General features: G+C 44.5%; 1 pseudogene; it reads left to right on the top strand.

The window, feature by feature from the left end:
* The first annotated feature begins 7,809 nt into the window (after positions 1-7,809).
* On the top strand, positions 7,810-10,418 carry LOC125351844 (annotated as a pseudogene).
* The last annotated feature ends 232 nt before the right edge of the window (positions 10,419-10,650 follow it).

Below are 10,650 nucleotides of genomic sequence, written 5' to 3'. Positions count from 1 at the left end.
ATGTGATCTCCAGGGGGCCCAAAGAGATGGGTAGTGGGCACAGTGTTTGAGAACTTGAGCATCTGTGATTTATACAGATCCACAATCAAAGGAGGATGAATCACCTGGTGATCGGTTACTGCGTGGACAGCAGGGGAAGGAAGAGCTCAGGAGACTGAATACATCCTAGCTTCTACTCAGACACCATGAGAACTGGAGGAATGGGCAGTCAGTAGTCTCTCCATGATGGTGAAGCAACTAGGACATGCCCTATGTTGTCCTGTTGCAATTGTTGGTCTCTTGATAGGTTGCTATTTACACTGGAGAACTGAGTCTGAGAATCTCCCAACAGCCCAGCTCAAGAGGCCTCCTCACATTAGGGGTTATGGAGAGAGCACAGGTTTGCAGGTCTGTGACCCAAGACACAAGGCTTCCAGGCCCAGCCTTGTCATCACCTCCCACCACACTGGCCTTGACAGACCTTCCTCTGCCCAGACCAAAGCTCCTCCTCCTCCCTTTCTAGCCTCCTGTGATTGGAAATGGAACCTACTGTGGGAGTCAGGACCCAGGTAGGGCAGGGAGTGAGAAGGAAGCTAGGGGAGGGCCACACTAGCCTGGGAACCATTAGACCCTTGGATCCCACACAGCTCCCCTTGCACCTTTCAGGGCTTAAAGGCCCCTGTCTGCTTTCCACCTCCCACAACACCAGGCCTCCCAGGCCCTATGGGCCTTCTGGAAGTACCAGGATGACTAGTTTGCATTTCTTCTCCATATGTCCTCCTACTATGGGGAAGGACAGCAATAGAGACAGTAGACTGGAGATGAGGGAGGAAGTAGGGGCAAGGAACTTCCCTGGAGGACAGTCTCTGCTGCTGTCTTCAGATGAATCTGTCTATCTGAATCAGAAAATGGCTTCCCTTTTGTGCACCAGGCTGCTCTGATGGGAATAATGAGAGTTGCACAACACAGCATGTGATTATTATGGTCACAAAGGAAGAACTGTGAGCCAGCCAAGAGGCACAGACTCCCCAAGGCAGGATTGGGAGTTTTTGTAAGTTCCAAACAACTTTCCCAGTGAACTGCAGTAACTCACCAGCACATAGAAGAGATGGAGTCATGCCCTCACAGGGTTCATTTTGTTGTGGGGAAAATCTCATTGACATGTGATGCTCATGGTCCCAGCCAGCTCCATAAGCTTCCCTAGCACAGAGCCCAGTAGACACTTGGTGGAGAGGAGAGTCCATCTTTCCAGAACCTAGTAACTGAGAGCATGCCATGCCTTCCTGCAGTAGGTAGTTGGTCTGTCTAGTGGTCTGACCAAGTCTTCCAGAATGGAGTGATGGAGTGATGATTACTCTGTGTGTGTGTATGTGTGTGTGTGTGTGTGTGTGTGCGCGCGTGCGCGCGCGCACACTAGTATTGGGATGGGCCTGGATACTGTCCCTGAGCTTTATTACTCAAAGCTGGTGTTCTATCAATTGAACCACAACTCAACTTCTGGCTTTTTGGTGGTTAATTGGAGATAAGAGTCTCATGGACTTTCCTGCCCAAATTAACTTTGAGCCAAGATCCTCGAATCTCACCTTCCTGAGTAGCTAGGATTACAAGTGTGAACCACTAGCATCTGCAGTAACATATATTTTAAACAAGAAAAATGATGCCAAATGTAATACTTGGAAAGTGTAAGTACCTCACAACCCTGTAGTTTGGAAATAAGCATTGTTATGTTCACATGTATATCTTAGGTTTTTATAAACAAGTCCAAATATCACAACACAACAATATTCAGTGTTCTAAAAGTCTTTTTCTTAGGGTAATACATCAGTTCACATGGATCTGCCTGCTGTCAATTGAGCTTTTGCTTGTATCACCATTTTTTAAAATAAATTGTCACCCCAATTCTTTTATAAGGAGTGTACAGAGGGATTACAATTCCATAAGTTAGGCAATGAATATAATTCTTGGACAATGTCACCCCTTCCTTTACTTTCCCCCAGTTTCCTTCTTCCATCCCTGCCTACAGGTTACACAGTTCATTTTCCATGTAATATATGTTAAATATCATGACTTCATTTGTTCACCTTTCTACCTCATGCCTCTCTTTTGCCTCCCCATCAAAGACAACAAAAACCAACCCAAAACAACACCAATAATAATAACAACAATAAAATCAAGTTTTCATTTCCTCCAATTCATTTTGATAAATAGTATTTTAAAATATTCAGAGGACATCTTTAGGTTTCTCCTCTAAGAGTAGCCTTTTTTTTTTTTTTTAAATGTGTGTGTGTGTGCCAGTCCTGGAGCTTGAACTCAGCACCTGGGTAATTTTCCTAAGCTGCTTTTACTCAAGGCTACTGCTCTACCACTTGAGCCAACACTCCACTTCCATCTTTTTGGTAGTTACTTTGAGATAACTGTCTCACAGACTTCATACCTTGGGTGGCTTTGAACCACAGTCCTCAGATCTCAGCCTCTTGAGTAGCTAGAATGACAAGTATGGGAAGAGTACCTTTCTTTTGTCTGTTTGTTTATGTGTAAGTACATAGAGCCCTGTATAAGTTCTCCTGTACAGTTGTATTTTAGCTTTCACATGGGGGAGAAAACATGCACACTTCCATTTCTTTAGGGGCATGGCCTGTGGTGTCATGAGCAAACAGGTCTCTGAATGATGTTTTATTATATAGGTGATTGCTTCAGCAGTGAACCGGAATTATTTTGGCCATCATTTGGGGCAAGAAACAGAGAACTATCTTGTTTAAAACAAAACAAAACAAAACAAACAAAAAAGTCATCCAGCTGAAAACGTCTGTTTATTAGTAGGTGATTCTTTCAGTTACCAGAATCTTCTTGAATATCCTGCTAAAGTGCTTTTTAATCAAGTTAAAAGAAAGGGGAAACATGGCTGTACTTTTCATGTGAAAACCATCTTGAGAGGATTCCTGAACACCTATTCACTCTTTTAAGAGTTGGCTTACATGTCCTCTTAACTTCTTCCCTGTCCTGTACTTTGTGTTTCTACAGTACATGTCACTCTGTTCTCAGCTCAACATACTAAGCTAGATGTGGCTGTCATGTCTTCTCTCCTCTTGGATGCTACCTCCAGGCAGTACTGGCTCTTTACACAGTGCCTGCACATGCTCATTTTGTTTGTTTACTAAATGTCACTGTCTTGATGGCTGGCTGGATAGTGGGATGCTTACTTCTTAGTCCTTACAGATTGATATTATCAAAGAACACACTTATGTCTCTGTAGTCCACCACTCAGGATGCTCAGGCAAAGAGAATCTCTTGATTTCAGGAGTTCAAGACCAGCCTGGGCAACATAGAGAAACTAAATCTTAAAATAAAAAACAGCCCAGTAACTAAGGCTACATTTTTTGAAGTGGAATCCAGAAACTGAAAGAGGATGGCACCTATACCTGCTGAAGATTAACCTATAGGATGTTCTAGTAGACTTGAATGAGCAATTGAAGTCAGTGTCCTCCAGCCCCTGACATGTCTCAGCTTCAGTGTCCTCAACTTACCAATCAGAGAAGGTTCACAATGTAGAATTTCAGCCCAGTCAACGGCCAATGAAAATTACCAACCACCCTGGGAGTTCTCTACAAAAATCCTGTCCTGGATAGGTCATTTATTACTCAGGACTCTTTTGATTTGATGTCCTCAAATTGCACAGAAAATTTTCTCTCTCCTAAATACACTCTATTTTTTTTCTTTTTGGACCACTGTATCAACTCTCTAGTTTCAAGTGAACTTTATACACTTCATGGTTTATTCAGAGGCTCCCTTTTTTCTCCCTCCTGCCCCCTTGTGGCCATTTCATTTGGTGTTAGGAGCTGGAACCCACTGAATGAAGGCAAGCAGGAAAAATGCAATCAACTCTGGAAACCAGGAACTTGATAGGGTAGAAAAGAAGACTGCATAGAAGGCAGGAGGCCTGGATTCTGGTCCTAGCTCTGTTCCTGATTTGTTTATCCATTCCTTTATTCTGAAACCTATATCCTTATGCATAACAAAACAACATATTCAGGCACTGTTCCTAAGCCTGAAATACTGAAGAAGAAAGGCAACAGAAAATCATCAACTGTTTGCCCATGTGTTTTTTTGGTTGTTGTTTTTTGTTTTTGCCAGTCCTGGGCTTTGGACTCAGGGCCTGACCACTGTCCCTGGCTTCTTTTTGCTCAAGGAAAACACTCTGCCACTTGAGCCACAGCACCACTTCTGGCCGTTTTCTATATATGTGGTGCTGGGGAATTGAACAGAGGGCTTCATGTATGCGGTGCCAGCACTCTTGCCACTAGGCCATATTCCCAGCACCCATGTGGTTTTGTCTATAAAAATAAGTTTTGTCCATAAATTTTTGTTTTGGTTACTGTACTCTTTATTTCTTAAAAAAATTTTATTTCAATTATGCTAGGTTATTTTTTAGTTTCCTATAAAGTTTTGGGTTCATCTTTTATTTCTTTTTAAACATGATCATTTTTCAGATTTATATCTGATCAGTTCAAACATCTGAAGTCTTTTTTATTTTTGGTGCCTGTACTGGGACTTGAACTCAGAGCCTGGTACTTTCCCTTAACTTTTTCATTAAAGAATAGTGCTCTAAGCTGGGTGCCAGTGGGGCTGGGGATATGGCCTAGTGGCAAGAGAGCTTGCCTCATATACATGAGGCCCTGGGTTCAATTCCCCAGTACCACATATATAGAAAAAACGGCCAGAAGTGGCACTATGGCTCAAGTGGCAGAGTGCTAGCCTTGAGCAAAAGGAAGCCAGGGACAGTGCTCAGGCCCTGAGTCCAATGCCCAGGACTGGCCAAAAAAAAAAAAAAAAGAAAAAGAAAAGAAGCTGGGTGCCAGTAACTCACAATTGTAATTCTTTTTTTTATTTTCAATTTATTTGTTTATTAATTGAACACAAATTTTTTGACAAGGTGTTGTGCAAAAAGGGTACAGTTACATAGTAGGGAAGTGTATACATTTCTTGTGATATCTTACATCCTGTTTTTCTATCTCTTCTCTAGGTCAGGTAGACATATATACAATATACAATTGTAATTCTAGCTACTCATGAGGCTGAGATCTGAGGATTGTGGTTCAAAGCCGGCAAGGCCAGAAAAATCCTGGTGAGACCCTAATCTCTAATTAACCACTCAAAAAAACAAAAAACAAACACAAAACAAAACCCAGAAGTGGAGTTATGGGCCAAGTGGTAGAGCACAAAGCAGCTTGGGGATAGCATCTAGACCTAGTTCAAGCCCTACAAAAGAAAGAGAGAGAGAAAGATAGATAGATAGAAAAGTGAAGGAAGGGATGGAGGAAGAAAGGAAGGAAGGAAGGAAAGAAGGAAGGAAGGATAATGCTTTGCTACTTGAGCCACACCTAAGAGTCTCATAGACATTGCTGGTTTTTAATGGCAGTCCTTATAGCTCAGCCTGCTGAGTAGGCAGAATTACAGGCATGAGCCACAAACACCCAACAGTTTCTTTCCATTTTGAGACTGAATTTTGCTATGTAGCCCAGATCCTCTTGCCTATACCTCATGAGTGCTGAGATTAAGTGTGCACCAGCATACCCAGCTTTGGAAGGTTGCTTTCTGTATATTAACTCCGATCATCATATCATGAAAAAAGGGTATGCCTATGATTCCCATAAGAGAGACGAGGCCACTCCAGGGCAGGGCAGGGGAGCTAGCCATTTAATTTGACTAAAGTGATGAAGTGAGAACTTAAATGTGGTACTAACTCACATATCTAACCATCATGTTGTTGCCCCAGCACAGAAAGAAGAAGGTTAGGTTTAGCACTTCCCTGTCTTCTCAGCAGAGCAAAGAGAATATTAGCATCCTACTAATTCCTGAGAAATATTAAGGCTATGTTTTCTGAAGCAGAGGACTTTTTACAGATTAGCCTTATTTTAACTTTATTATATAGTTAATTCAATACTCTTTACGCCGAATTTTATTTACTTGTGTGGCAAACTACGGTCCAAACTCTGGACAAAGCCACCTGACACCACCATTCAGTCCACTGCCCACCACACCCACCTATCAAATTCTAGGTCTGGAACATCTGCAGTCAGTTTCCAGAACCTTTACTGAATCCTCAGTCAAGTCATTGTGACCTTAAACCTTTCCGGATGTTTCTCAGGAAATAGTCTTAATAGGGTTTTGCAATCCTGTGGGAAGCAAGGCCCGTTCTTGTGGATTCATAGAGGGTCAGAAGGATGCCTGCCACACCTTCCCTTGGGGACCAGATTTCACTTTTTCAGTGCAAGAGCTGCAATGTATCTGTTTTATTTTTCTCAGTTTTATAAAATAACAACTTGGTTTCTGCACAGTTCCTGGAATAGGAGATGATGGCTTGGCTTGGCTCTTTAATTTACTTAGAAGATGTTAGAGAGTTTTCCAAGTTAGAGCAAAGGTTTGACTATCAGATTTGCATTATCTGGAGCCCTGAATCCAATAGGAAGTTGGGTTGAGATATATTTCTGACCCCGGATCTTATATTGTATATATTCCTGGAATTTTTGCCGATATCAAAGCAAACCATGGTATAGAAAGAATTAGAACCCGGCCAGAGTTTATCTTGGAGGCCCTTTTTTGGTTTGTTTTTTGTTTTTATTCAGTATTGGGTATTAAACTCAGGGCCTCATACTTGCAAGGCAAGTACTCTACCACTTGAGTCACATCTCCAGTTTCTCCAGGCATTGCTTATTTTTTGAGATAGGGTCTTAACTTTATGCCCAGGCAGGCCTGTGGTAAAATTTTCCTACTTGTGCGTTCCCATGTCTTTGGGGATGATAGGCACATACCACTGTCCCCAGTCATTCATTGAGATGGAATCTTGAAATCATCCTTTTGTCCATCCTTGCCTTGTTACATGAAAATTCGATCATGAGATACAGAGAAGCCACATTTTTAGAGGTCAAACCATGAATCTTTATCAGAAAGCCAGCAACTGTGAGCAGATATGTGTCCCCAAAAAGTTTGTAGCTTCAAATGCACTTAATAAGGTTAGAAAACTGAGCCATGAGGGTAGTAGAGTTAAAGGAAGGGCAGAAAAACAGTCTCAGCAAACCAGATCAACTCTAATGGAGAGTTGAAGAGGGATACCATGGTTACCTGAGAGTCAGGAGACATGAGGCATGGCATAAAATGGCAGCTGAGATGGTGGGACCTAAACAGGATCAAGGTCAGAGGGCAGGGTCACAGGGAGATCAAAGTTCAAAGAGTTTTGCGAGTTCCTGGTACAGGTCTAGCAAGACCAGTAGCCTATAGTCTCTGTCGCGCGGTGCCCCACCCCGCCATCGGCGTGGTCCACGAGCTGCTGCTGCAAGGCAGCGGCGCTTGGCGAGCGTGCCTCTGCCCTTAGCCAGGCTCACCCTGATGGCCCGGGAGCATCCAGCTGCTGCCGCTGACAGGGGCCGCGCGCGGGAGACTGCGTGGGCGCGGCCACCCCTGAGCGGGCGGGCGGCCGGCGCGGGGGTCCCTCGCCAGCCCGGGCGAGCCACCGGAGCCGGGCTGTGGTGCGGGTGCAGGCCGGGGCTCCGCGGGCCCCCTCCTCGCCCCGTGGCCGCCGCTGGAAGATATCTCAGGAGAGGCCCACGTTCTATCGGCAGGAGCTGAACAAGACCATCTGGGAGGTGCCTGAGCGATACCAGAGCCTGTCCCTGGTGGGCTCGGGCGCCTACGGTTCCGTGTGGCAAGGGCAACTTTTAAGGGTGAATGGGAAGTTTGAGAGAGGTGCCAAGCCAGGAAACAGGACATTGAATAGGTCTGCCACCTGAATATTGAAGTTGCCAAGAATAAGTTGGGAGTGGACAGAGACACCCAGATACAACTTTTTGCACTGCTTTCGACACAAAAACTGGGTTGCGTGTGGCCGTGAAGAAGCTGTCCAGGCCGTTTCAGTCCATCATCCATGCCAAGAGGACCTACAGAGAGCTCCGCTTACTCAAGCACATGAAGCATGAGAACGTGATTGGTCTTTTGGATGTCTTCACACCTGCAAGGTCTCTGGAGGAATTCAATGACTGTATCTGGTGACCCACCTCATGGGGGCTGATCTGAACAACATTGTAAAATGTCAGAAACTTACTGATGACCATGTTCAGTTCCTCATCTACCAGATTCTTCGAGGTCTAAAGTATATACATTCAGCTGACATAATTCACAGGGACCTAAAACCCAGTAATCTTGCTGTGAATGAGGACTTGCGAGCTAAAGATTCTAGATTTGGGGCTGGCTCGGCATACTGATGATGAAATGACAGGTTACGTGGCCACCAGGTGGTACAGGGCTCCGGAGATCATGCTGAACTGGATGCATTACAACCAGACAGTGGATATTTGGTCAGTGGGATGCATAATGGCTGAGCTGTTGACTGGAAGAACGTTGTTTCCTGGTACAGACCATATTGATCAGTTGAAGCTCATTTTAAGACTCGTTGGAACCCCAGGGGCTGAGCTTTTGAAGAAAATCTCCTCAGAGTCTGCAAGAAACTATATTCAGTCTTTGACCTAGATGCCTAAGATGAACTTTGCAAATGTATTTATTGGTGCCAATCCCCTGGCTGTCGACTTGCTGGAGAAGATGCTCGTCTTGGACTCAGATAAGCGGATTACAGCAGCCCAAGCCCTGGCACACATCTACTTTGCGCAGTACCATGATCCAGATGATGAGCTGGTGGCCGATCCCTATGATCAGTCATTTGAAAGCAGGGACCCCCTCATTGATGAAGGGAAAAGCCTGACGTATGATGAAGTTGTCAGCTTTATGCCACCGCCCCTTGACCAAGAAGAGATGGAGTCCTGAGGACCTGGTTTCTGTTCTGTTGCTCCCACTTCACTGTGAGGGGAAGGCCTTTTCATGGGAACTCTCCAAATATCATTCAAGTGCCTCTTGTTGAAAGATTTCCTCTAAGGTGGATGGGGTGTGTGTGTGCATAGATTGTGAGTATGTGTGTGTGTGAGAGAGAGAGTGGATGGGGGTGTGTGCATTTGTCTTTGTGGAAGGTGAAGAGTAGAATGTGAGCTAGCTCTGATCACAGTGACTTTATGTGAAGTTGTGACATCGTGTCCTGCCTGCTCTTTTCCCCATCTGAGTACTAACCAGGCTCAGTCCTGCTTGGCTTCCCAACTCAGACGAGATCGGGTGCATTCAGGGTGGTATGGCTGTAGATTCTGCCTACCTACTCTTTCTGAAAGTTGGATCAGGCAGACAAGAGCTGCCATCTTGTTAGGATATGGAAAATGCAAAGTGAACATTTTTACAAATGCCTGGACCTAGTCATGCTTTTTGCTTCTTTGGTTTCTCCTGTGGCCCCACCATGGTCAAGTTCATGGGGCGAACTTGATCACATGCCATAGCAGCACACGGAGGAGGAACCCACCTCACTGCTTCAGGTCCAAGGCCTGCCTCAGTGATGCCTGCAGCCGGAAAGGACCAACTGCCTTCTGTGCTCCAGCCTGTGATTAACTTGCTTAGTATGGGTCTCAGAACTTGACACATTGTGTTTGAAACTATAAATATGTTTCTGCCTTAAAGAGGAGAGAAGGACATGTAGATAATTAAAAAAAGACTACAGCTGCTGAAGTTCTGAGCCAAGCAAGTAGACAAGAACTGTGGGGCGGCCACTGTGAGCCGGAAGAAACCAAGTATGCATGTGTGCGCATGCGTATATTTGCATTTCCTCTCCTACATCCCCAGGGGATGTCACTTGCGTCTCATCTGCAAGACAGAGCTCTCCTAAGAATTGACCCCAGTAGCCAGGCACAGGTTCCTGCTGCTGTCTGTGTGCTTCCTGTATGCTCCTTTCTAGCCCAGTGAGGATGTGTTTGCACACCTTGATGTTTGAGCATGTGCCTCTGCTTGTCCTATTCTCCTCCGGAGGCCCCGGGCCAGTCTGCCTGTGAAGACCTCCTGGGTGATTCTGATCTCATATCTCCCTAGCTGATGCTGTAGGCCAGTGACTTCCTCCTCTCTGAAGCCCCTGCGCTCTTCTGCTTTGAATACAGTTGATACTCCAGGTGCTCTTGCTGGGGAAACCCGGAAAAGATGGAACAGGTGGATGGATAGCATTTTTATTCTCACCATCTGATTTTCGATTAATTGTTTTCAGAGAGCTGTGTTGGGGAAGACCAGGGCTTTCCCCAGGAACAAAGCAAGTCGTTCACTCCCAACTATCAATACTAAGAACTATTCTGAATCAAAGTGAAAAATGAAAAGCTCATGAGCCCAGAAACTCCTTTTGCTATCTTTCTCTAAATACGATTATTTCAAAAAAAGAAAGAAAAGAAAACTAGTCAACAAGGTGTCTTTTCTACCCCTCCATGAAAAAAGGTCTTTTTGGCAGCTTAACATTGATTGATTTTGTGGTCTTGGTTTAGGGAGTAATACATTTTGTTTCAGAATTTTGTACATTGCAGGAATCCTTTGAGAATGTGATTCCTTTTGATGGTGAGAAAGGGCAGATTATTTTAATATTTTATGTTTTTGCCTTTATAGATGAAATATCCTCAGGGGTAGAGAAGTGTTGCTGTTGTAATTTTCTGAATTTCAGGCATTCTGTGCTATACAAGGACCCATCTATATTTAAGCCTCTGTGTACTAAGGAAGTGTAATGCCAATTTCAATGTTGGCAAATCTTGTATTTAAGCCAAGGTTGTATCCAGT

The sequence above is a fragment of the Perognathus longimembris genome, chromosome 5, assembly GCF_023159225.1.
Source record: "Perognathus longimembris pacificus isolate PPM17 chromosome 5, ASM2315922v1, whole genome shotgun sequence".
In the NCBI taxonomy this organism is placed as follows: Eukaryota; Metazoa; Chordata; class Mammalia; order Rodentia; family Heteromyidae; genus Perognathus; species Perognathus longimembris.
This window is presented reverse-complemented; position numbering and strand designations above follow the sequence as displayed.